Raw genomic sequence first — 24160 nt, 5'->3', positions numbered from 1 at the left:
AAATTGTGCATTTTGCTGCATCTCCTCACGCCGTAAAGCAGCTTCCTGCTCCCTCGCCTCACGAGCATCACTGAGGAGCATCTGCATGTGATGATCCCGCTGGGCCCGGTTCAGCTCATCTTCATTCTTCATCTCCTTGAGGACAGCAACAAGGTCCGATGAAGAGTTGGCCCTTTTCCTCTTTCCTGGTCACACATTTTAATAAAAATGAAGCTAATGTATTAATTAATATTCATTGCATGGACATTAAAAATAACACTGAAAAGTAAATACATAAACTTAAAGTTCATTAATCCTTTCATGCATGAATTAATAAAACAATGCAACATTTTTCTCATTTTTGTAAAAGAAAAAAAAAAACAAGTGGTTTATTTACAAAAAAACCCTTGTAAGAGAAAAACTTGTAAATAGGTTCCCACTACAGGGTCACTATGCATGAAAGGGTTAAAAACATAAAAGTTTTACATCTAGAGTTATTTAGCATATTACCACACTAATTTAACAGTGTATTATTATTACACTTTTCCTCTGTGAAAAATGTTTTTCCAAGCATTACGCCTGGTCCATGCAATATTATCTTATCTTTAATCCAGAAATAATCTTCTAAAACTCAAAATACTGACCAGCCGTACACTTAGTTTGCAGCATCTGACCTTCTTGCGTTGACCTACGTTGCGACTCGCCGCTCAACGTATCTGGCGTCTGGGTGCGTGTCGGTGTTGAGGAAGCTGCCGGTGCCAGGGTGTTTTGGGAGTCTGCGAGGAGGACACTTTAACTGTCCTCGTTTTGGGAAAGGCAGCCTTAAACAGACACAAACACAAACCCAAATGACAATAAATAAATGTATATAAAACCAATTCAGAAACAATAGCTTTTAGCTAGTGTTGGCTTTCCAATTGTAGCTTTTTGCTTGGCTGGTGTTTTCATCTTAGCTAGGTTTCGCTTTATCTAGCACACTAAAGCTAATTTAGCTCCAATTGATATTAACTGATATAAGCCAATATTAACGATCACACAAAATGCTGAAGAGTATCCATTCCTAACTAGCTGTTATTATTGTTATTATTACTTCAATTTATGTATGATCTCCTCTACACCAAATAATAACTAATGTAAACAATGGAAACCCACTCACCATCCACCAATATACTCTCCAACGCAGCAGTGGCCGAATCGACACCAATCGTCCTTCCATTGCTTGCCGGTCGCTGACCATAAATCGCATCCATTTGTTGGAACCACTTCCAGTCTCTTCTATTCGATCCACTTCGACCATTGTGGTCCTTGACCTGCCCATAGTCACTTTTGAGCTTTTTCAGCTTCTCTTGGCACTGCTGGAAACTCCTTTGGTATCCGTGTGTAGCCATGGAATCAGACAGCTCTTGAAATATTTTTTCATTTCGTGTCGCTCCATCGAGTTCCCTTTGGATCCGTTCTTCAGCAACCAAACAAAGAAACGTCTCCACCTCAGCGTTGGACCACGGAACAGACTTTTGTTGCGCCATTGCTTATCACATTGTACTGAAAAACAACTTGCGAGTTGGAGTCGCTCTTCCAGTGATGTCACTCCCTGACCCTGACCTCTGATTGGCTGCACCCCTGACCAATGGCGGCATGCAGTCTGGCGACGTCACGCACAACCCGACTCAGCTCGCTTGGAACCTGGGCTGAGGAGTTACAAAAACTGTACCGGTTAACTGGTACAAAGGCTTAGTGGAAAACCCTACAAACCGAGCCGAGTCGAGTTGAGTTGAGACAAGCTGATACTAATGGAAAAGGGCCAATAGACCTCTATGATGAAGACAAACATGGGCATAAATGTTCCCTTGCCCGGACATGGGTTACCGGGGATACCCTCTGGAGCACGAGTGCGAGCATCCGGTGGCCGGGCCTTCGCCCAAGGGCGAAGTCGGGCTCAGCCCAAATGGGTTACATGGGCCCCACCTCCTGTGGGCTCACCATCTGTGGGAAGAGCCATAGGGATCAGGTGCAATGTGAGCTGGACGGCAGCAAGGGGCGGGGACCCTGGTGGTCCAATCCCGGGCTGCAGAAGCTGGCTCTAGGGACGGGGAATGTCTCTGGTGGGGACGGAGCCTGAGCTTGTGCGCGAGGTTGAGCAGTTCCGGCTATATATAGTTGGACTCACGTCAACGCATGGCTTGGGCTCTGAAATCAGTACCCTCGAAAGGGGCTGGACTTTCTTCCACTCTGGAGTTGCTCATGGTGAGAGGCGCCGAGCAGGTGTGGGCATTCTCATCAGCCCCTGGCTTGGTGCCTGCACGTTGGGGTTTACCCCAGTGGATGAAAGCATAGTTTCCCTGTGCCTCCGGGTGGGGGGACGGGTTCTGACTGTTGTCTGTGCTTATGCACCGAACAGCAGTTCAGAGTACCCACCCTTTCTGGAGTCCTTGGAGGGAGTGCTGGAGGGTGCTCCTTCTGGGGACTCCATTGTTCTGCTGGGGGACTTCAATGCTCATGTGGGCAATGACAGTGAGACCTGGAGGGGAGTGAATGGGAGGCATGGTCCCCTCCCTCTGAACCCAAGTGGTGTTTTGTCCCCGGGGTTGGATGAGATCCGCCCGGAGTTCCTTAAGGTTCTGGATGCTGTGGGGCTGTCCTGGCTAACACGACTCTGCAGCATCACATGGACATCGGGGACAGTGCCGCTGGACTGGCAGACTGGGGTGGTGGTCCCCCTTTTTAAGAAGGGGGACCGGAGGGTGTGTTCCAATTACAGGGGAAATCACACTCCTCAGCCTCCCTGGTAAGGTCTATTCAAGGGTCCTGGAACAGTACACCAGCACTATACCCTCTTTAGAGTCCTGGAGGGGGCATGGGAGTTTGCCCAACCAGTCTACATGTGCTTTGTGGACCTGGAGAAGGCGTTCGCCCGTGTCCCCCAGAGGCTTCTGTGGAGGGTACTCCGGGAGTATGGGGTACTGGACCCCCTTGTACGAGCTGTCCAGTCCCTGTACGACAGGTGTCAGAGCTTGGTCCACATTGCCGGTAGTAAATTGGATTTGGACAGAATTTCTAGGCGCAGCCGAGGTGCTGAGGGGATCCAACTTGGTGGCCTTAAGATTGTGTCCCTGCTTTTTGTAGATGATGTGGTCCTGTTGGCTTCATCTGGTTGTGATCTCCAGCTCTCACTTGAGCAATTTGCAGCTGAATGTGAAGCGGCTGGGATAAGAATCAGCACCTCCAAATCTGAGACCATAATCCTGAGCCAGAATAGGGTGGATTGCCCTCTCTGGGGTGGGAGTCAGGTCCTGCCTCAAGTGGAGGAGTTTAAATATCTCGGGGTCTTGTTCACAAGTGAGGGAAGGATGGAGCGCGAGATCGACAGACAAATCGGTGCGGCGTCTGAAGTAATGCAGACTGCGCCTGTCTGTCGTGGTGAAGAAGGAGCTGAGCCAGAAGGTGAAGCTCTCAATTTACCAGCTGATCTACGTTCCTACCCTCACCTATGGTCATGAGCTGTGGGTCGTGATCGAAAGAACAAGATCTCGTATACAACCAGCTGAATTGAGTTTCCTCCGCAGGGTGGCTGGGCTCTCCCTTAGAGATGGGGTGAGGAGCTCAGTCATTCGTGTTTTCAATTGGGAAAAAACTACAAAGTAACCAGAACAAAATTCTGCTGCTTTAATACCCAAGAATACAAGTTAAAAGATCAATACAAATAAAAATGACAAAAATTTATTTTATTTGGAAAAAACATTTTTTAACAAAAAAAAATCTATTGTAAAATTGTGAAGCAAAAATCTTTGATTTTTCGATTTGATTTTCCCACCCCTACAAAGTTCCCAGCAGTTTTTGTGTGGAATTCTCTGATTTCTCTTAATATTTCAGAGACTCTGTGCAGCTTCCACACCCTCATCTGGCTGATTATCAGGTGAAAGGTTTGTGCCGACCTTTGACGATTCTGTTCATCTTTCTGCTGCTTTGACACTGCAACCTTTTTTTTTTTTAAGTAGCATTCAGCTATTTGACGGAGGTATTATCTTAGCCCCAGTTAAAAGATCTATTTGATATTTGATCCACTCCTGCTAGTGGAGGGTTACAGAATGATAACTCCAGTGTGAACACATTGTTTACAGATTTGCAGGAAAATCTATAAAGCTTCTATTTTGTGTGGACATGCATGTGTCTTTTTAACATAGTATGCCACCTAAATAATTTGCCATTCATCACAGCTGAATGGTTTGTCTCCTGTATGGATTCTCATGTGGTGGTTTAAGTGTTGCTTTTTGCTAAATCTTTGTCCTCATTCATCACAGCTGAATGGTTGTCTCCTGTGTGGATTCTCATGTGTTGGTTTAATCTTGTCTTTCGACTAAATCTTTGTCCACATTCATCACAGCTGAATGGTTTGTCTCCTGTGTGGATTCTCATGTGCCTTCTAAGATTCCCTTTATGAAGAAAGGTTTTACCACAGGTCTCACATCTGACACTTTTTTTACCCGAGTGGGATCTTTTCTGCAAAGTGTCGGCATGCAAAATTTTTAAACATTTCTTACTTCTCAAACAGATGAAATACTTTTTAGTTAAGCGTGTCTGATGAGATTTTTGAGAGTGAAACTCTTCACTACATTCAGAGCGAGGTGATTTCATAGCAGTGTTACTCTCCACATCTGATCCATGTGCTCTGTTGTCATTCCAGTCTTTATCACCACCCTCCATTTCAGTTCCAAAATCTGACAACAGTTTTTTCTGTGAACAAGCCTGAAGCCTTTCTGTCACTATTTGCTTTGTAAATAACTCTTGGTTCTGGGTTACTGGTTAGTTCTGGTCCTCTTCAGCAGATTCTGATGAAATCTGTTCAGCAGGGTTGTTGATCAGAACTTCTACCACAGAGTTGCCTGTAGCTTGGGTTTGATGAAGGTGAGCTGATTATAACCAAAACGTAGAATCTTTTCCTCATCTTCAGTCTTCACAGTAGCCATCATCATTGGTAAACTGGAGACACTGTCCACCAGCCCGTCATCATCTGCTTTCCATTCTGCCATACTTCCTCTGGTTCCTTTAATAGGAGATGGGACTCAAGGTCCTGCTTGTCCAGACTGCATTCATAAGGAACTCCCTTTGTAATCACCAACTGCTGCTGCACATCTTCAGGGAAGTCTGAAATAAAAAGATACATAAGCTAGATTTCTATACTAAATTTATAGCCATATTATAACCTTTAATTACATTTGATAAAAATCCCCAAGAGACATTACCACAACTGACCTGCTCATCTAAAGTTGTAGCTTATTTGTATAACTTAAATAGGGCTGTATATGAAAATGGTATATGTTGTGGGTCTCTGGTGTCTCTGGTGTGTCGGTCAGAACACAAGGAAGGAAGGTTCATGCAGGTTCATGAAGTCCAGTTTTACTGCTTATTACAGCACAACAGCACAACAGGTACTAGGGTTGTCACCATGCCAATTTTCTGTTTCGGTACTGATACCATTTAATATTTCAATACTTTTTGGTACTTTTCAATACTTTTTGTAAAATGGTAGGACACCCTCTGATGCCGATATTTCCTTTATTTTAAAATAGACTTCGGGGGAAAAACCCCCCCCACAAATAATCAAAATAAATAATTTTTAAGAACCAACAACCTCTAAACATGTGGACACATCTTCCTGATCTCAGATCTGCTCCCTTTATCTTGAGACCAGAAGGTATGAGATATTTGGGAGTTAAAATTAGAGCACCTGTTCATGAAATATTTTAATTAAATGCTAAACCTTTAGTGGATAATATGAAGGAAGACCTCAAAAGATGGTCTGTTTTACCTCCATCCTTATGGGGTCGGGGAGAGATACTAAAGACGAATCTCCTTCCAAGATTGAACTTTTTAGTGTCCTCTGTCCCACTGTTTATTCAGAAGTCTTTGTTTGATCATATCAATAGAATGTTCCCTTCTTTTTTATGGAAAAATAAAAAACCTAAAATTAGTTGGAAACTGTCCCTACCAAGAGATAGAGGTGGTTTAGGAATTCCAGATATTTATTTCTATTATCTTGCTTTTAATGCAAAATATTCTTTAATTTGGGGAAATAAAAAGATGAAAGAGGAAGGGAGTTGGGATTGGCTTGAGGAATTCTTGGTAAAGGAAAAAAATAAATGTGTATCACTGTCTTCACACTGGTACACTCCCACTCCATCCAAAAACATCGACAATCATATTAAATTTTCTTGTGTCATAAGTACAGAAAGTCATAAAACAGCTATTGAAAAATCATTTCTTCCATCCTCCCCAATATGGTGTAATAATGCCTTTAAAGCTGCGGGGGCACCACTAAATAATACTGTATGGCGTAAACAAAATATCACGGAAATCTCTCAAATTGTAGAAAATGGAGAAATCTTCCCCTTTGAAGAACCTGGGAAAAGGCATAATTTAAGCATGAATAACTTTTTACAGTATTTTCAGTTAAAGTCAGTTGTCTCCAAACTTTCCAAAGAATGATTTGATTATAATTTTGAGATTGATAAAAAAAACTCAGACTTCTATCCTCAAATAGAAGCGCAGTCTCAGGTTTATATAAGCTATTGCTTCAGTCCTCTTTAAATCCAAACTTAAAAACAGAGTCACAATGGGAATCTGACTTAAAGGTCCAACTCACATCCACAGAACGGGAAAATATTTGGCGTGATATTAAAATAATCTCTGAGTCAGTTAGAGGAAAAATAATAGAGCTGAAAACTTTTCATAAAGCATACATTACTCCCTCCAAACTTAAAAAAGATAGACCCAAATGTCAGATCTTTGTTGGCATAAATGTGGAAAAGTAGATAATCCATTTTATATGTTGTGGCTCTGCCCAGCCGTCAATCTGTTTTGGACAGAAGTAGGGCTGCAACTAACGATTATTTTAATAGTCGACTAATCTGTAAATAATTTTTTAGATTATTCGATTGGTCACAATTATTTCTGTCACGCCCACCATCTGTGCTTCCAGTTGATGAGTTCTTTTTACAGGCTCCAGTATGTTTTACACCACTCTCTTCATTTGCATCATATGAATATCCCCCTGATTCCCAGTCAATCACAACATAGTGTCCTTTAGAAAGTTAAAAGAATGATTCCTGAACCAGCTGAAAATTAAATTTAAGATTAACAGCTTACTATTAATCTATTTTGAAACATTCATACTTAGCTATAGTGTCACATCCAAGCTGTACAGAATCTGACTCAAAAGGAAAACAAAATAAATATTTTAACATCTTAATTTCTGTAGAATTGCATTGAAATGATTATTTACATCTTGAAAAAGCGTGTTTTATAGGTAAACAAGGGCCAGAATCCTTTAAATTCCTTAATCCAAACGGTGATCCGGATCACCACCAAAATTAAATCACTTCTTTCTTTTCACATTTCCAACAACTCATGAAAATCTATCCAGAACTTTTTGAGTTATCTCGGAACAAACAGATAAACGACAGTAAAAACAAAACCTAGCAGAAGTAACAACAGCACATCGCTACTCGCTAATGCTAACTTTGCCATCAGGAATGCTGGAAACCATGACTCTGGAGTGGTTTCATTTCAGATGCTCTAAGCATGACCGTCATGCTGCCATGGTACGCCAACTCTGCGTGGCAGACTACACATTTGACATGTTTGACACTTAGTGTGAAATATCCCCAAATGCTGCACAAAATGACAATACTGCCCCAAGCACTTCATGTAGTGCTTTGCAGTCATTTGCTTGGTGTTTAGAGTTCTTATACTCTCTGAAAAGCCGTGGTTGGTAAATGGCGTTAAGTTGCCTGGAGCAGCGTTTTATTAGCAAAGCCGTTACGGTGTTTATAATGCGACACATCGACAATGAAATTTCACAACGATGAATTTTTATTGTCGCGTTGTCGACAAATCGTTCCAGCCTTAGACAGAAGTCTGTAGTTTAACCATATGTCTGTTAGGTCATAGGACCATAAAGTTTAAAACAAGACTAGAAAAGAAAACAGTGGGCATTTTTGGCTGCCAAAAGAATAATTTTATTTAACTGGAAAATTGCCAAAATGCCTTTCCATAGAAACATGGTTATCCGAATTTAAAAATCTTATAAGCATGGAAAGAACAACAGATATGCTAAATGATACAAAAATGATCTCTGAAACTATTTGGAAGCTGGTATGGGGGACACATGGGATTAAAAATTAGGGTTTGATGTTAAGTAAGTTGTTTTTTTTATACAAGGGAGACAGTTTCCCATGGGACATAGAGGGAGCATATGTCCAGGCTTTTGACATGTAGTATATAAATTGTTAAGTAGCTAAAATGGAAGAGTTTTGCATAGGTAGGTACACATACAAAACGTGAGTATGTATGTATATATTTTGTATGCAGATGTAAATGTAGTTGGTGTGTGTATGTATAGGCAATATGTATGTGTGCAAGTATATGTATGTATAGGTTTATGTAAGAATCATATGTATATATGTATGTAAATTGCGTAAATTCAAATTTGACGGTAGCGCATCTAAGCTAGTAGCTAACACCAGAACCACAAGGAAGCACATAATGGAGCCCTGATATGACTAAAGGAATGAAAGTGCATATTCTCGCCTCTCTTCGAGGAGAAATCTCCAAGATTATAAGAGAGGAGATGAAGAATGTGTCGTCTAAAGAGTTCACCACTCTTAGGGCAGACATTAACGTTGTAAGGGGTGAAATGCCCAAGAAAGCTTCTGCTGTCCTAGCAGAAATCACCTCTATCAAAATGGATATTGAAGATGTGGACGGTGTATTATCATCATGGTCCAATAAAGTGAACACACTGCAAACCACTGTGACAGAACTTGAAAGTGAGCTTGTCAAACTATGGGACAAGTGCGATGACATGGAGGGAAGGATGTGATGCAGAAATATCCACATAGTCAGAATATACAAACTCCGTCAGTCCTAAAGAAGTCTCCAAAATTATTAAAGAAGCTCTGGGGATGGACCGGGATCTAAAAGTAGATTGCTTACATCAAGACCTTGCACCTAAGATTCCAGGGGATGGAGGAAGAACTCGTATCATCGCTAAGTTACATTATGACATCCTGCAGAGAGCTAAAAATCAGTCCCCGCTGATGTACAACAGTAAAAGATTCTCAATTTTCCCAGATTACAGCACCATTGTAGCGAAAGCACGCACCGCATTTATGGATGTATGGAGATCCCTACAAGGTCGAAGTGATGTGCGCTTTGGTCTACCATACCCTGCAAAATTAAAAATCATGTACAAGAAGGACAGCAGAGTTGAAGCTGAAATGAAAGAGTGGACTTCAAATGCAAATTTTGTACAATTTAAACCAGCAAATCTCAACACCAAATTGTTATTTTAAAGTGCTCAAATACAAACTGTGAGTATGGTCAGCTGATCTGCCTTTCTAAACTAGTTTATCTTGCTCAAATGTACCCAGCATTATTACCTCTAAACAACTCATTGTTCACGTGAGCTGAAAATAGAGGTATCCCGTGTGTACGGCCTGTATTATGATGATCAGTAGATCCTATATGTTGTCCAAGTACCTACATTTATGCCACCAGCAGGAGCTTGAACTCCAACACTTATTTTATTTCCCCACAACCACCTTCTTCGGTTGTGTTTGTTGCTGCTAATATAGTAGCAACAGGCTTAGACCCACATCCATCTCTTACTCTCTCTCAGTGGAAGGTTGGTGGAGGGAGTACTTCGAAGACCTCCTCAATCCTACCAACACGTCTTCCAAGGAGGAAGGAGAGCTGGAGGACTCAGGGGTGGACTCTCCTATCTCTGGGGCTGAAGTCACTGAGGTGGTTAAAAAGCTCCTTGGTGGCAAGGCCCCGGGGGTGGATGAGATTTGCTCAGAGTTCCTTAAGGCTCTGGATTCTTTGGGGCTGTCCTGGCTGACACGCCTCTGCAGCATCACATGGACATCGGAGACAGTTTTCGTCCTGGTCACGGAACAGTGGACCAACTCTATACCCTCTTTGAGGTCCTTGAGGGGGCATGGGAGTTTGCCCAACCAGTCTACATCTGCTTTGCCGACATGGAGAAGGCATTCGATTGTGTCCCCCGGGGACTCCTGTGGGGGGTAGTCTGGGAGTATGTGGTACTGGACCCCCTTGTACGAGCTGTCCAGTCCCTGTCAGAGCTTGGTCTGCATTGCCAGACGTAGTCCATATTTGTTTCCAGTGAGGGTTGGACTCCGCCAAGGCTGCCCTTTATCACTGATTCTGTTCATAATTTGTATGGACAGAATTTCTAGGCACAGCCAAGGTGTTAAGGGGATTCAGTTTGGTGGCCTCAGGATTGGGTCTCTGCTTATTGTGGATGAAGTGGTCCTGTTGGCTTCACATGGCCGTGATCTCCAGCTCTCACTTAAGCGATTTCCAGCCGAGTGTGAAGCGGCTGGGATGGGGATCAGCACCTCCAAATCTGAGACCATAGTCTTCAGCTGAAATAGGATGGATTGCCCTCTCTGGGGTAGGAGTCAGGTCCTGCCTCAAGTGGAGGAGTTTAAATATATTGGGGTCTTGATCATGAATGAGGGAAAGATGGAGGGTGAGATCAACAGATGGATCGGTACAGCGTCTGCAGTAATGCAGACTCTGTGCCGGTCTGTCGTGGTAAAGAAGGAGCTGAGCCAAAAGCCAAAGCTCATGATTTACCAGTTAATCTATGTTCCTACCCTCACCTATGGTCATGAACTGTGGGTTGTGACTAAAAGAACGAGATCTTGTATACAGGACACGCTGGAGGGATTATATCTCTCAGCTGGCCTGGGAACGCCTTGGGATCCCCCCTTATAGCAAGTCTATGGATTTAAACCTTTGTTGAATACAGTCAGGAAGCTCGTTTTTGTGAACATTGTACATAACTACAGCGGGGCTGAGATCAACTAAATCAGTAAATTTGAACATATTTAGGTCAATAAACAATGAGTTACCGTACTTTCGAGACCATAAGGCGCACTTAAAAGTCTTATTTTCTCCAAAATAGACAGAGCACCTTATAATGCGGTGCACTTTATGTTCATAAATGTTGTTGTGTGACTTTGATGAGCGTTTTGCTTGACTGACAGAGCGTTTCCTGCCAACACGCAGCTTATATAGATGAAAGATGGACGTAACAGAGGGCAGCATGAGAACGTTAAAGGGGGAAGTGTGGGCGTGAAAGAAGACGCTAAAGGCATGTCCTGAGTAGGTATATAGTGCCGGTATGTGCATTATGCAAAACATCAGTTTGGCTAATGACCCCTTATTAAAATGGCACCTGTGAAGAGACACGTTTATGAAGCACAGTTCAAACTTCAAGCTATCAGCTACGTGGACAAACATGGGAATCAGGCAGCAGTGAAAGAAATCAAGTGACAAATGAACTCGGAGCTTGACGAAGGAACTCCAACCGCTGGACATTAGTATAAACAGGGTGTTCAAAGTGAAGTTGCGAACGGCGTGGGAGCAATGGATGACAGAAGGCAAAGACAGTTTTGAGGCAGCACCAGGGGAGTTACGCGACAATTTGTGAATGGATTGCGGATGCTTGGGCTAACGTATCTGCTTGAACTGTTCTTTGAGCTTTCGCAAAAGCCGGCATCATTTATGAGGAGACACAAGGCACAGAGACTGATTGACAATGGCGGGCGGGAACCCAGTGTGTTCGATGGGGAACAAGCCCAGCTGTTCATTTCAGCTACAGAAGATGAGGACTTTGAGGATTTGTGAATGAGGATTGATCAAAAACAACATGAAAACATTGCTAAATTCTTCAATAACTTAGTTTTTCTTCTGCTGCCCTTTTTAAAACACACGCAAGCAAGCATGTTTTAAGCTAGGGTACAAATATGTTTCACCATGCCCGTGCCCTAAAATCCGGTGCACCTTATGTATGTGTTAAATACAGAAACAGCACCCGTAACTGAGACTGCGCCTTTCATTACAGTGCGCCTCATGGTTGTGAAAATACAGTAGTTGGAGCATAATAAATCTGCATATTATTCTGACTGCTTTGTTTTGCAAAAATAAAAATGGGTTGGATAACTGTTTTATAAATATTCCGCCATAGTTCCACACAATAATTTAAGCACTGAAGAACGAGGGTATTGTACAATAACCGGAGGGATTTTTTGTTGAAATTTACCTTAATTTTACACAATACACAAATGATTTTTCACATACTTCTGTTTTTACTAGGGCCTGACCTATATGGATTTTTTGATGTCCCGGGTGAGGTGGGGGACATTGATATAAAGACTTTAGAGAAGGCCAATAGCCGATATAATGGCCGATAAATCCATCCACCAGAAAAAAATTCAAAAATATTACTCAAAGCTAAAACACTACATTCTAAGCTCATTCTTAAACTCATGTCTACTGTTAGACACCATGAACTATCTGAATTATTCACTGATTTTTTAAAAAAAAATGTAAATACGGTTTTCTTATTCCACAGTGCCTACACACCGTCACTGTTTCATCAGCTGATCTCTTTCATTCTTTATCGTATTTGACAGGGAAACCAAAGTGTTCCCACACAGGGGATATGAATGAACTGGGGCGTTCGAATTCCTCCGCTCGCCATGACCATGCTGTACTTGTGTGGAATGGTTGTGCATGCAGCTTTCTTTTTTTTTTCATATCAATCCGTGGATCACGTGTGTGCCGAATCGTAGATACTGATCTGAATGGATCGTGGATCAATGATGATCCGTTGCACCACTAATAATATTAAGTATTCAGAAGTTGTGGCACGTAAAAACAAGTAAATGGCACGCAGCCACCAACTTTCACAAACGTTCACGAGGCTAAACACTAAGCACTGCGTTCCTTGTTGCAAAACATCAAGCTTTCCTCACTCTTATGACTTTCCTGCCTCATGACTAGAGGTGTTTTGGGGGCGCCTCTATAACATGTAAAGTGGTCATTTTCAAAGACACTGTTGGAAAAAATACCTGTCAGATTATGGCTCTTTTTTAGAGATGATGACAATAGTTGCTATTTAACTTAAGCATAGTCTGTCCTGTATGTCTATCCGTCACAAAACACCAATATCTTTATTATTGTATATAATAATAATCATGCATGGGCCTGAAAATGTTAGCATCGTATGATGTACTGCACTACTATTACAGTAACAGAGTAGAACCCAGTGTGTGGATGGCTGTATTAACAGAGCAAAAAATGCTACTTTTTTTTATGATGGCAAAGAGCCATTTAATGAAGACTACACTTATTTTAAGTGAGAGATAGAAACACGATATCTTTATGTCACTAAAAAAACACCAGTTATGATGCTTTTACGCACTTAGACAGCTATGCTTCACATTGTATTTGTGCATGCTTAACTTTTAGCAAGGTAAGAACTATCGTAACTAAACACAACGCGGCCACGAGGCACACAATGACAAGTTTGTTGAGAATGTAAGAGGGAAAACATAATTGGGTTTGTTTATTTAACGTTTCAACTAACCAGTGACAAAATATAAAATGCTCGTGAGCAGAAGTCACTTTACTTGGCTTAGCTGCTATCCGTCGGGTTTGCTCTGTCTCAGCTTCCACGGTAGGCAGCCATGAGCAAGGATGACCCCGCCCTGGTACTTATCATGTGTTATGGACGCCATCTGCTGGATAAGTAGCCCAATCATCCAGCAGTTACAGTTTAACTGGGCAGTCTCAGAAACAAATATATGACAAAGACAATTTTTTACCGGTAGCCGATATCAACCCCCATATCGGCCGATAATATCGACCGGCCGATAGATCGGTCGGCCCCTAGTTTTTACATGATTTCCTTGCTGCAAAACGTTTTGAGCGTTTTCGACGCTCAAAACGCATTTGGTCTGAAAACACCGTTACACTAAGATAACTTTTTATGCAGTCATAAGCGATTCATCTGAAACCATATTGTTCCATTTTTGATTGAAGTAATTCATGATATATAGTGTCAAAGGCCTTGCTTAGATTGACAAAAACACCCACTGTATATTCTCCTTTTGTCTATTACATTTGTTATCTCCTACACCAGTTCTGACTGTCACAGAGGTTGATGTCTTTGCTCTAAAACCGAACTGCTGATCATTATTTATATTATGCTTATCAATAAATTCATTCATCCTTTTGTCAATTTTCTAATTTTAGAAAAATTAAGGAAGTATAGAGACCCGTCTACAATTTCTAAATATGTCTACATCTATGCTTTTGAAGATTGGTATTACTTTTGAGATTCTCATAGTTGCCAGAAAAATGTCTGTAAGAAAAGATTAATTGCAAATGTATGTGAATGGTGCAACAATACAGTCAATCATCTCCTTTACCAGCGTCATATCTGAATCAAAGCTTCATCTTCATCTTCAGCCGCTTATCTGGGGTCGGTTCGCGGTGGCAGCAGCCTAAGCAGGGAAGCCCAGACTTCCCTCTCCCCAGCCACAATTGCCAACTCTGCGGGGGGGGATCCCGAGGCGTTCCCAGGCCAGCCGAGAGATATAATCCCTCCAGCGTGTCCTGGGTCTTCCCCGGGGCTTCCCCCCAGAGAGACGTGCCCGGAACACCTCACCAGGGAGGCGTCAGGAGGCATCCTGACCAGATGCCCGAGCCACCTCAACTGGTTCCTCTTGATGCGGAGGAGCAGCGGCTCTACTCTGAGCCCCTCCCGGATGACCGAGCTCCTCACCCTATCTCTAAGGGAGAGCCCGGCCACCCTGTGGAGGAAACCCATTTCAGCCGCCTGTATACGAGATCTCGTTCTTTCGGTCACAACCCACAGCTCATGACCATAGGTGAGGGTAGGAACGTAGATCGACTGGTAAATCGAGAGCTTCGCCTTCTGGCTCAGCTCCTTCTTCACCACGACAGACAGGCGCAGTCTGCATTACTTCAGACGCCGCACCGATTTGTCTGTCGATCTCGCGCTCCATCCTTCCCTCACTTGTGAACAAGACCCCGAGATATTTAAACTCCTCCACTTGAGGCAGGACCTGACTCGCACCCCAGAGAGGGCAATCAACCCTATTCTGGCTCAGGATTATGGTCTCAGATTTGGAGGTGCTGAGTCTCATCCCAGCCGCTTCACACTCGGCCACGAATCGCTCAAGCGAGAGCTGGAGATCACGACCAGATGAAGCCAACAGGACCCTGTCATCTGCAAAAAGCAGGGACCCAATCCTGAGGCCACCAAGTCGGATCCCCTCAACACCTCGGCTGCGCCTAGAAATTCTGTCCATATAAGTTATGAACAGAATCGGTGATAAAGGGCAGCCTTGGCGGAGTCCAACCCTCACCGGAAACGAATCCGACTTACTACCGGCAATGTGGACCAAGCTCTGACACCTGTCATACAGAGACCGGACAGCTCGTACAAGGGGGTCCGGTACCCCATACTCCCGGAGTACCCCCCACAGGAGCCCCCGGGGGACACGGTCGAATGCCTTCTCCAGGTCCACAAACCACATGTAGACTGGTTGGGCAAACTCCCACGTCCCCTCCAGGACCCCAAAGAGGGTATAGAGCTGGTCCACTGTTCCGCAACCAGGACGAAAACCACACTGCTCCTCCTCAATCCGGGATTCGACAATCCAGTGGACCCTCCTCTCCAGGACCCCTGAATAGACCTTACCAGGGAGGCTGAGGAGTGTGATTCCCCTGTAATTGGAACACACCCTCCGGTCCCCCTTCTTAAAAAGGGGGACCACCACCCCAGTCTGCCAATCCAGCGGTACTGCCCCCGATGTCCAGGCGATGCTGCAGTGGCGTGTTAGCCAGGACAGCCCCATAGCATCCAGAGCCTTAAGGAACTCCGGGCGGATCTCATCCACCCCCGGGGCCTTGCCGCCAAGGAGCTTTTTGACCACCTCAGCGACTTCAGCCCCAAAGATAGGAGAGTCCACCCCTGAGTCCACCAGCTCTGCCTCCTCATCGGATGATGTGTTGGTAGGATTGAGGAGGTCTTCGAAGTATTCCTTCCACTGACCCACTACGTCCCGAGTTGAGGTCAGCAGCTCCCCACCTCCACTGTACACAGTATTGATGGAGCACTGCTTCCCCCTCCTGAGCCGCCGGATGGTGGACCAGAATCTCCTCGAAGCCGTCCGGAAGTATTTCTCCATGGCTCCTCCCATGTCCGAGTTTTTGCCTCGGCAACAGCCGCATGCCGCTTAGTCCGTCGGTACCCATCAGCTGCCTCCAGAGTCCCACAGGCCAAGAAGGCCCGATAGGACTCCTTCTTCAGCTTGACGGCATCCCTCACTGCTGGTGTCCACCAACGAGTCCTGGGATTACCGCCACGACAGGCACCAACGACCCTACGGCCACAGCTCCGGCTGGCCTCCGCCTCAGCAATAGAGGCACGGAACACAGCCCATTCGGACTCAATGTCCCCCACCTCACCCGGGACATGTTCGAAGCTCTGCTGAAGGTGGGAGTTGAAGCTCGCTCTGACAGGGGACTCAGCCAGACGTTCCCAGCAGACCCTCACAACACATTTGGGCCTGCCAGATCTGACTGGCTTCCTCCCCCACCATCTGAGCCAACTCACCACCAGGTGGTGATCAGTTGACAGCTCCGCCCCCCTCTTCACCCGAGTGTCCAAGGCATGTGGCCGCAGGTCTGACGATACGACTACAAAATCGATCATCGAACTGCGGCCCAGGGAATCCTAATGCCAGGTGTACATATGGACACTCTTATGTTGGAACATGGTGTTCGTTATGGACAATCCATGACGAGCACAGAAGTCCAATAACAAAACACCATTTGGGTTCAGAGGGGGGGGACCATGCCTCCCAATCACTCCCCTCCAGGTCTCACTGTCATTGCCCATGTGAGCACTGAAGTCCCCCAGCAGAACAATGGAGTCCCCAAAAGGAGCACCCTCCAGCACTCCCTCCAAGGACTCCAGAAAGGGTGGGTACTCTGAACTGCTGTTCGGCGCATAAGCACAGACAACAGTCAGGACCCGTCCCCCCACCCGGAGGCGGAGGGAAATTACCCTTTCATCCACCGGGGTAAACCCCAACATGCAGGCACCAAGCTGGGGGCTGATGAGAATGCCCACACCTGCTCGGCGCCTCTCACCATGAGCAACTCCAGAGTGGAAGAAGGTCCAGCCCCTTTCGAGGGTACTGGTTCCAGAGCCCAAGCCATGTGTCGACGTGAGTCCAACTATATCTAGCCGGAACCGCTCAACCTCGCGCACAAGCTCAGGCTCCTTCCCCACCAGAGAGGTGACGTTCCACGTCCCTAGAGCCAGCTTCTGCAGCCGGGGATCGGACCGCCAGGGTCCCCGCCCCTTGCTGCCGCCCAGCTCACACTGCACCCGACCCCTACGGCTCCTCCCGCAGATGGTGAGCCCACGGGAGGTGGGGCCCATGTAACCCTTTCGGGCTGAGCCCGACCGGGCCCCATGGGCGAAGGCCCGGCCACCAGACGCTCGCCCTCGTACCCCACCTCCAGGCCTGGCTCCAGAGGGGGGTCCCGGTAACCCATGTCCGGGCAAGGGAACATTCACGCCCAGGTTGGTCGTCATCATAGAGGTCTATGAGCCGTGCTTGGTCTGGTCCCTCCCCTAGACACTGTTTGCCATGGGTGACCCTACCAGGGGCATAAAGCCCCCGACAACATAGCTGCTAGGATCTTCGGGACGCACAAACCCCTCCACCACGATAAGGTGACAGCTCAGGGATGGGCTGAGCCGTCACCTGTTAGAAAGCTGTCAAAGCTGTTAGAAAATGTATAAATTATCATTTGTTCATGACTTATCTTTTCGTATATTATATGTTAACTTTTGAGATTACTTTATCAAAGATTAATTCTTTTTGGTGAAACAGAGTGCCTCAGGCTGAATGAGCTTTTGTCACTCAGACAGACCATCCTATTGTTTTCTTTGCACCTCGTGTTTTACTCATGTCTTACTTCTGGTAGTCTGTTAAACCAAATAGATGTTTATTTGTTTTAACAGCTGCAGGAGTAAATGAAATTAACACTACATTTTAACTGGAAAATGTGTGATGAACTCGTGATATGCACCATGCCATTATCTGTCAAATAAAAAGCCTGAGCAGAGGAAGAGCAAGCGAAGAAGACAGTTTGGAGTCTCTGTGCACTCTGAGACTGTTCTCTTCCCTTTGCAAAGGTTACACTGAGTTCTGAGTCTGTGTCTCTTTCTTTATTTTACATGTCACAGAGGTTTTAAATCTGACAAAAGCTGTCTGGCTTATTTGTACATATTGCTGCCTGACACTTAGATAACTTTTTATCCAGTCATAATTGATTCATCTGAAACCATATCGTTCCATTTTTGATTAAAGTAATTCATGATCGATCGTGTCAAAAGCCTTGCTTAGATCGACAAAAACATCCACTGTATATTCTCCTTTTGTCTATTGCATCTGTTATCTCCTACACCAGTTCTATGACTGCCATTATTTTAGAAAAATTGAGGAAGTATAGAGATCAGTCTACAACTTCTAAATTTGTCTACATATATGCTTTTGAAGATTGGTATCACTTTTGAGGTTTTCATAGTTGGTAAGAAAAGATTAATTGAAAATGTATGTGAATGGTGCAACAATACAGTCAATCATCTCCTTTACCAGCATCATATCTAAATCATAGTAGACATATATGTCTAATTTTACACCAAACAACACACCCCTTTAAAACAACTGATACAATTAATGTTACTTAAAACATGGATGGAAAAGGAAATCTGATCCATCGCAAATATAACTGATGACACAGGTGAAGGACTAAACTCTCAGAGGTTGGTGGACAACCCTGATGTGAATGCACCTTTACGGTGTTCAGATCATAGACTGTATATAAAGAGATGGACGGAGATTCTGTGACGTCACCCACAGGTTTCTGAAGAGCTGAATGGAAGCTCGGTGGGCGGTTCCTACCGTCGCCATCTTGGCAGCGTCATGTGCGTCGTTTCGCCCGGAAGATACAAATATGGGCAAAAAGGTGGAGCTGAGAGGGGAGTCGTGAGCGTCATGGCGGATGATTGACATCGAGCGAACTCCGAGCTTTCTGTAGCTAAAAACTAACCGAGCCAACCCCAAGATAAGTCACGTTGTTAACCTGCTAAAAACCGCGGTTGTTCAACGTTCTTCTGACTTGAAGCCAGAGATTGGTACCTGTCAATCAAATGGACATGCCCCTAAAAATGCAGAACTTTGAGATTAAATGACTTTTAAACGGGCGAGTTAGAAAAAAATTCACTCCCCCCACAGTTGTCATGAAGGTAAACCTGACCTATAAACCGAAAATGGATTTTTGAACCAGGCTGTAAACATGTTTATTTCTACCGTGAAGTTGGCCTTTTTAACATGGGAGTCTATGGGGATTTGCTCTAATTTGCAGCCAGCCCCTAGCGGGTGAAAGGGGAACTGAAGTTTTATGCACTTCCGCATAGGCTTTACTTTTAACCAGCGGAGGTTGCCGCTTGGTTCAGACCAAATGCGTTTTGAGCGTCACAAACGGCAGGTTTACATGTAAAGTCTATGTGGAGACGTGGCAAGAGGGCGTCGAGCTTTCTCGCGTCGCATTTTGAGCGTCGGCGTGACGTGCGTTCTGCGCCGAAAATTTAAGAGGTTTTTTGTTCCGCGCAGAACGGCGTCAAAAGCCAGAGATGGAAAATCTGAACTTTGGCCGCTTGACGCGGGGCGTCAACCAATCAGAGGGATCAGCTCACAGCTCCTGGAGGATTTCTGTGGTGAACCCAGACACGGCGCTGAGAAGCCCTACGACAGTGTTCATCATCGCATGCGGCTTACTTGCACTGTTGCCAACTTGGCGACTTTTTTGCCAAATCTGGCGACTTTCAAACCCCTCTTGGTAATTTTTTTTTTGTGAAAGGCAACTAGTGACAAATTTAGTGACTTTTACTGAAGTTATTGGAGACTTTTCTGGTGTTTTGGCGACTGACTTTAAAGCGCATATTGTAAAGTTATTGTCACAAACGAGAGTCTCTCTCCGTCCTAAAGCACTCACAGTCGGCTCCGGCTGCAGCAAGTCAGAGGAGCATAGAGGACATCTGCACGATTACACCTACACAGTCAAAATGAACAGCCAAATCTGCCACTCCCGCTCTGGATTACAGAGTGGGATGTAAATTGCAATGTTTTTCACGTCACGCAAAAATAATTATATTTGATTCACAGCCTCTGTCACTTACTCACCTCATCCACTTTGTTTGTGAGACAAGCTAAATATTTATTTAGCTCGTAATGGCTCTAGAAAGTACAGAAAGGAATGGGAATTGATCCCTGAATTCAAAGGCTGGCTGAAGCCATTTATTGGAGACTGTACGAGGACATACTGCCTGTATCATAAGACTGATTTCTATGCTAAACTCTGCGATAAAAAAAAACAAAACGCATGACTCAAAAATATATCCATAAAGCAAAGCCTTAGAGTTCAACCTAAAGCAAGCTAAAACTAAAAAAAAAAAAAAACATAAATAAATAAAATTAAAAAAAAAAAAAAAAAAAGTATCTCTGTCAAAGTGTCTTTTTTAGGTCACTGTGGCAGTCCTAAGCCCAGATAAAAAAGGGGGGTTGGACATGCAGCTAGCAATTCCGCAAAACAATAAAATCCTTGGTTAAATTTGATATTTAATAATGTAACATTTAATAAAGCAGGACAAAGCTTATTTATACAATGTGGGTTTAATGGTATTCAAAATTATTTTTCAAAGGGACAGCCTGTTTCAGTGGCAAAAAAAACAACAAAATAAAAACAATAACCACTAGAAAAAGTTTATTCATAGTACTAAACATATTTAGGGTGGTTTTGACTGACCTTTTGTTTCTCCCACAAGGTTATTTCTCTCCTACTAGGTCCATTGAATTACATGCAAATTAAAAATTATGCAAATTAGGTGATTACGTCATTTAGCGACTTCTAGCCACTTTTAGATTTCTTCACTGAGGAGTTGGCAACAGGGCTCACTTGTGGCTCGAGAAGCAGCCACTTGCTTTCTGAAAATGCTATCTAAACAAATCATAATGATCCTCAACGGTGCAGTTCTCTACACAAACAAGATCTGCAGAAACTTCGCTGTCCTAATGGCCCTAACTGACCTTGTCAGAGTTGCTAGTTTTGGTTGATTTCAGCTGCACCGAACTCCGTCGGTAGCTCCGTAGATATAATTAAAAAGAAACACGGCGGGGACGGGTGAACATGGCGTGCTAGAAGACGTGTTCTCGCTGAGATGCCGCTCCAACTACCGTTTGTCGAGTTGCAATAAGTGCTACTAACTGCGCAATCTACATACGAACACATATGTTTCTTACATCTTTATGTGCAATGACCTTGGTCTTTTTGATGTTTGGAAGATTTGCAATCCTCTCTCCTAGGATTTTACTTTTCATTCCCGTCCTCATCACTCCTTTTCTAGAATAGACTTTTTGTTTGTTTCTAAATCAATCCTTGACAGAACTCAGTCATGTTCTATCAGTCCATGTGTCCTTTCAGATCACTCATCAGTCGTCATGGAATTATTTCCACCATATTATGATCTTTTATCAAGACATTGGCGCTTAAACCCAGTTTTAATGAGTGACCCAGTATTCGTGAACTACTTAGAAGACCAATGGGACTTATTCATGTCCACAAATAATACACCTGACATTAGTGCTTCTACTCTGTGGGAGACGGCCAAAGCATTTCTGAGAGGCTCCATTATCTCATTTGTTTCGGCAAAGAAGAAGAACTCTCTTAAAAAACAATTAGAACTCGAACAGCAAATTGCTAGTTTGGAGAGGGACTTTAAACAGTTTTCCTCTCCTTTGATGCTTAATTAGATGCAGCCAGATCTGCTTTAGACCAATTGCTTACTCAAAAAGCAGAAACAGCAATATTTTATGCAAAACACAGATTGTTTGACGCTGGAAATAAACCTGGAAGGCTCCTTGCCCGACTCGCACAGGGAAAAGGCGGATATGCAATATCCTCTTTAAAAGACAAAAATGGTTATTTACATTTTGAATCTAAAATGATCTGTAAGGTAATGAAAGAGTTCTATCAGGTACTCTACTCTTCAGAATGTGGTGATACATCAGATCCCTGTGAAACTTTCAATAAGATTAATCTCCCAGGGTTGTCTGCACAACAAAGCTCAAATTTGGATGAACCAATAACAACTCAAGAGGTCCTGGAGGCCATACAGTCCTTAAAAGCTGGAAAGGCCCCAGGCCCTGATTGGTTTGGGCCTAATTTTTATTTAAAAAATGGCCAAGAAAATTGTTGGTCCATTGCTAAATGTATATAAAGAATCATTAGTGAGTGGGACTCTCCCTCCAACTTTGAATATGGCACATATCTCTCTAATCTTAGAAAAGGATAAACCTTCAGAATTGTGCACATCTTATAGACCGATAAGTTTACTTGGTGTAGATTGTAAAATTTTAGCCAAAATTTTGGCAAAGAGATTGGAGGAGGTGTTGCCAATACTAGTAAAACCTGACCAGACAGGTTCAATGTGAGACGACTTTTAAATATTCTTGTGTGTGTGTGTGTGTGTGTGAGTTTAGTTTACGTTGTAGTTGATGTAATATTTGCTAAATGTTTAGTGTGTTTTGTGTATGGTTATAAATCAACCATTACAAAATATTTAATTATATTTGAAATGTAAAGAAAAGTTTGTTGTACATCTTCATTATATAGAGACACACACTTTTTTTCCCCATTCGCCAAATTATTTATTCTTTAGATATAAATGCAATCATGATCTGTGGAGCAACACATCATTGCCATCCTCTGCCTCTCATCAGCCTCAGACGGTTCCTGGAGATGCTGCTCGTTTGCCGCTCGCTCCAAACAAGCGGCAGACGCGTTTTGGGCGTCGGACACAGAAGTGGCAGTTTAGTGACCAGCATTAAGCGTTCAGTGTTTGGTCTGAACACACCGTTAACCGCACTAAGCACCAAACATCACAACCACATAATCAACCAGAACACGACCACTTTCTTATTAAACCAAACATATCACACCAAAGATGTAAAGTCTCACCTCTTCTCCTGACGAGGCCGATCCTTCTCTGCAGATGACAGACGATATTAGTCAGTATAAAAGGTACATCGGACTCACTAGCTGTAGTTTAAAGTATGGTATCAATAAATAATGTCCCAAAGAATACCTTGCGGGAAAATGTAGCGGATCCTCGAGACCTGATCGAATCTGATCCACGGTCGTCTTCTGCTGCTGCTTCTTCTTAGTTTTCTGGCAGACTGAACGCCATCAGGCGTATTGCTGCCCCTCACAGTCTATAAGTAAAACTTCATTAAGGACAAGTGCTCCGATGTAGATTGGAAGACTCCTATTCGTATGTGAGCCAAGAAATGTTCTAAGACAGATGTTCTCTAAGGAAAATTGAACTTCATACTTAAAACAATCGACTCCTTTCTTGTTTAGGTAAGGCAAGGCAAGTTTATTTGTATTGCACCTTTCATGTGCAAGACAAGTGCTTTACATGAAACATGAAACATTAAAAGCATTACAGAAAAAAAAAAGCATAAAAGAAAATACAAATAACAAAATCACAACAAAATAATAAATTAGATTAAAATAATCATTGGCAGAATTAATTAAAAGTTACTGTGCAGATGTCATGCATAGGCGCATGAGAAAAGAAATGTTTTGGGTTTTTTTTTTAGATATCTACAAGTTAGGCACTATTTGCACTCTTTTAAGCCCAGCCTTGTCACTCTTCCGGACCCAACCATCATTGAAACAGTTCTCTCTCTAAACCTGTCCCAGAAAAGGCCGATATCAGTCCTCTACAACCTCCTCTCAAATCTAAAACCACCTCCAGAGACCCAGATCAGAGCTGCATGGGAGGAGGACCTAGGCATGTCCCTGTCACATAAAACTTGGAATTTAATATTTAAACGGATCAATTCATCCTCTCTCTGCGCCCGCCACTGCTTAATTCAGTTTAAGGTAGTCCACAGGGTTTACCTCACTAAATCCAAGCTCTCACACATTTACCCAAGCATCAGTCCATTCTGTGATAACTGCAAAACTTCTGAGGCCACACTCATTCATATGTTCTGGTCCTGCCCCAGACTCGACAAGTTCTGGTCAGAGGTTTTCTCTACTTTATCTCTGTTAATAAAAGTTAGACTACCGCCAAATCCCCTAACGGCTCTGTTCGGCATCACCGGGGAGGTGATGCCCTTATCCTCAATATCCT

At 43.6% G+C, this 24160-nt stretch overlaps 1 long non-coding RNA gene across 1 annotated transcript; it reads right to left on the bottom strand.

Annotated features, from left to right (window-relative positions):
- Positions 1-4233: 4233 nt before the first annotated feature.
- LOC306759219 lies at positions 4234-23188 on the bottom strand. Its single transcript, XR_013771416.1, has 3 exons — positions 23105-23188; positions 22978-23005; positions 4234-5121 (listed from the first exon to the last, which is right to left on the bottom strand). It is a non-coding gene; the product is annotated as an uncharacterized lncRNA (long non-coding RNA).
- Positions 23189-24160: the final 972 nt, after the last annotated feature.

This window comes from Telmatherina bonti (assembly GCF_933228915.1).
Source record: "Telmatherina bonti genome assembly, chromosome: 8".
Lineage (NCBI taxonomy): Eukaryota > Metazoa > Chordata > Actinopteri > Atheriniformes > Telmatherinidae > Telmatherina > Telmatherina bonti.
This window is presented reverse-complemented; position numbering and strand designations above follow the sequence as displayed.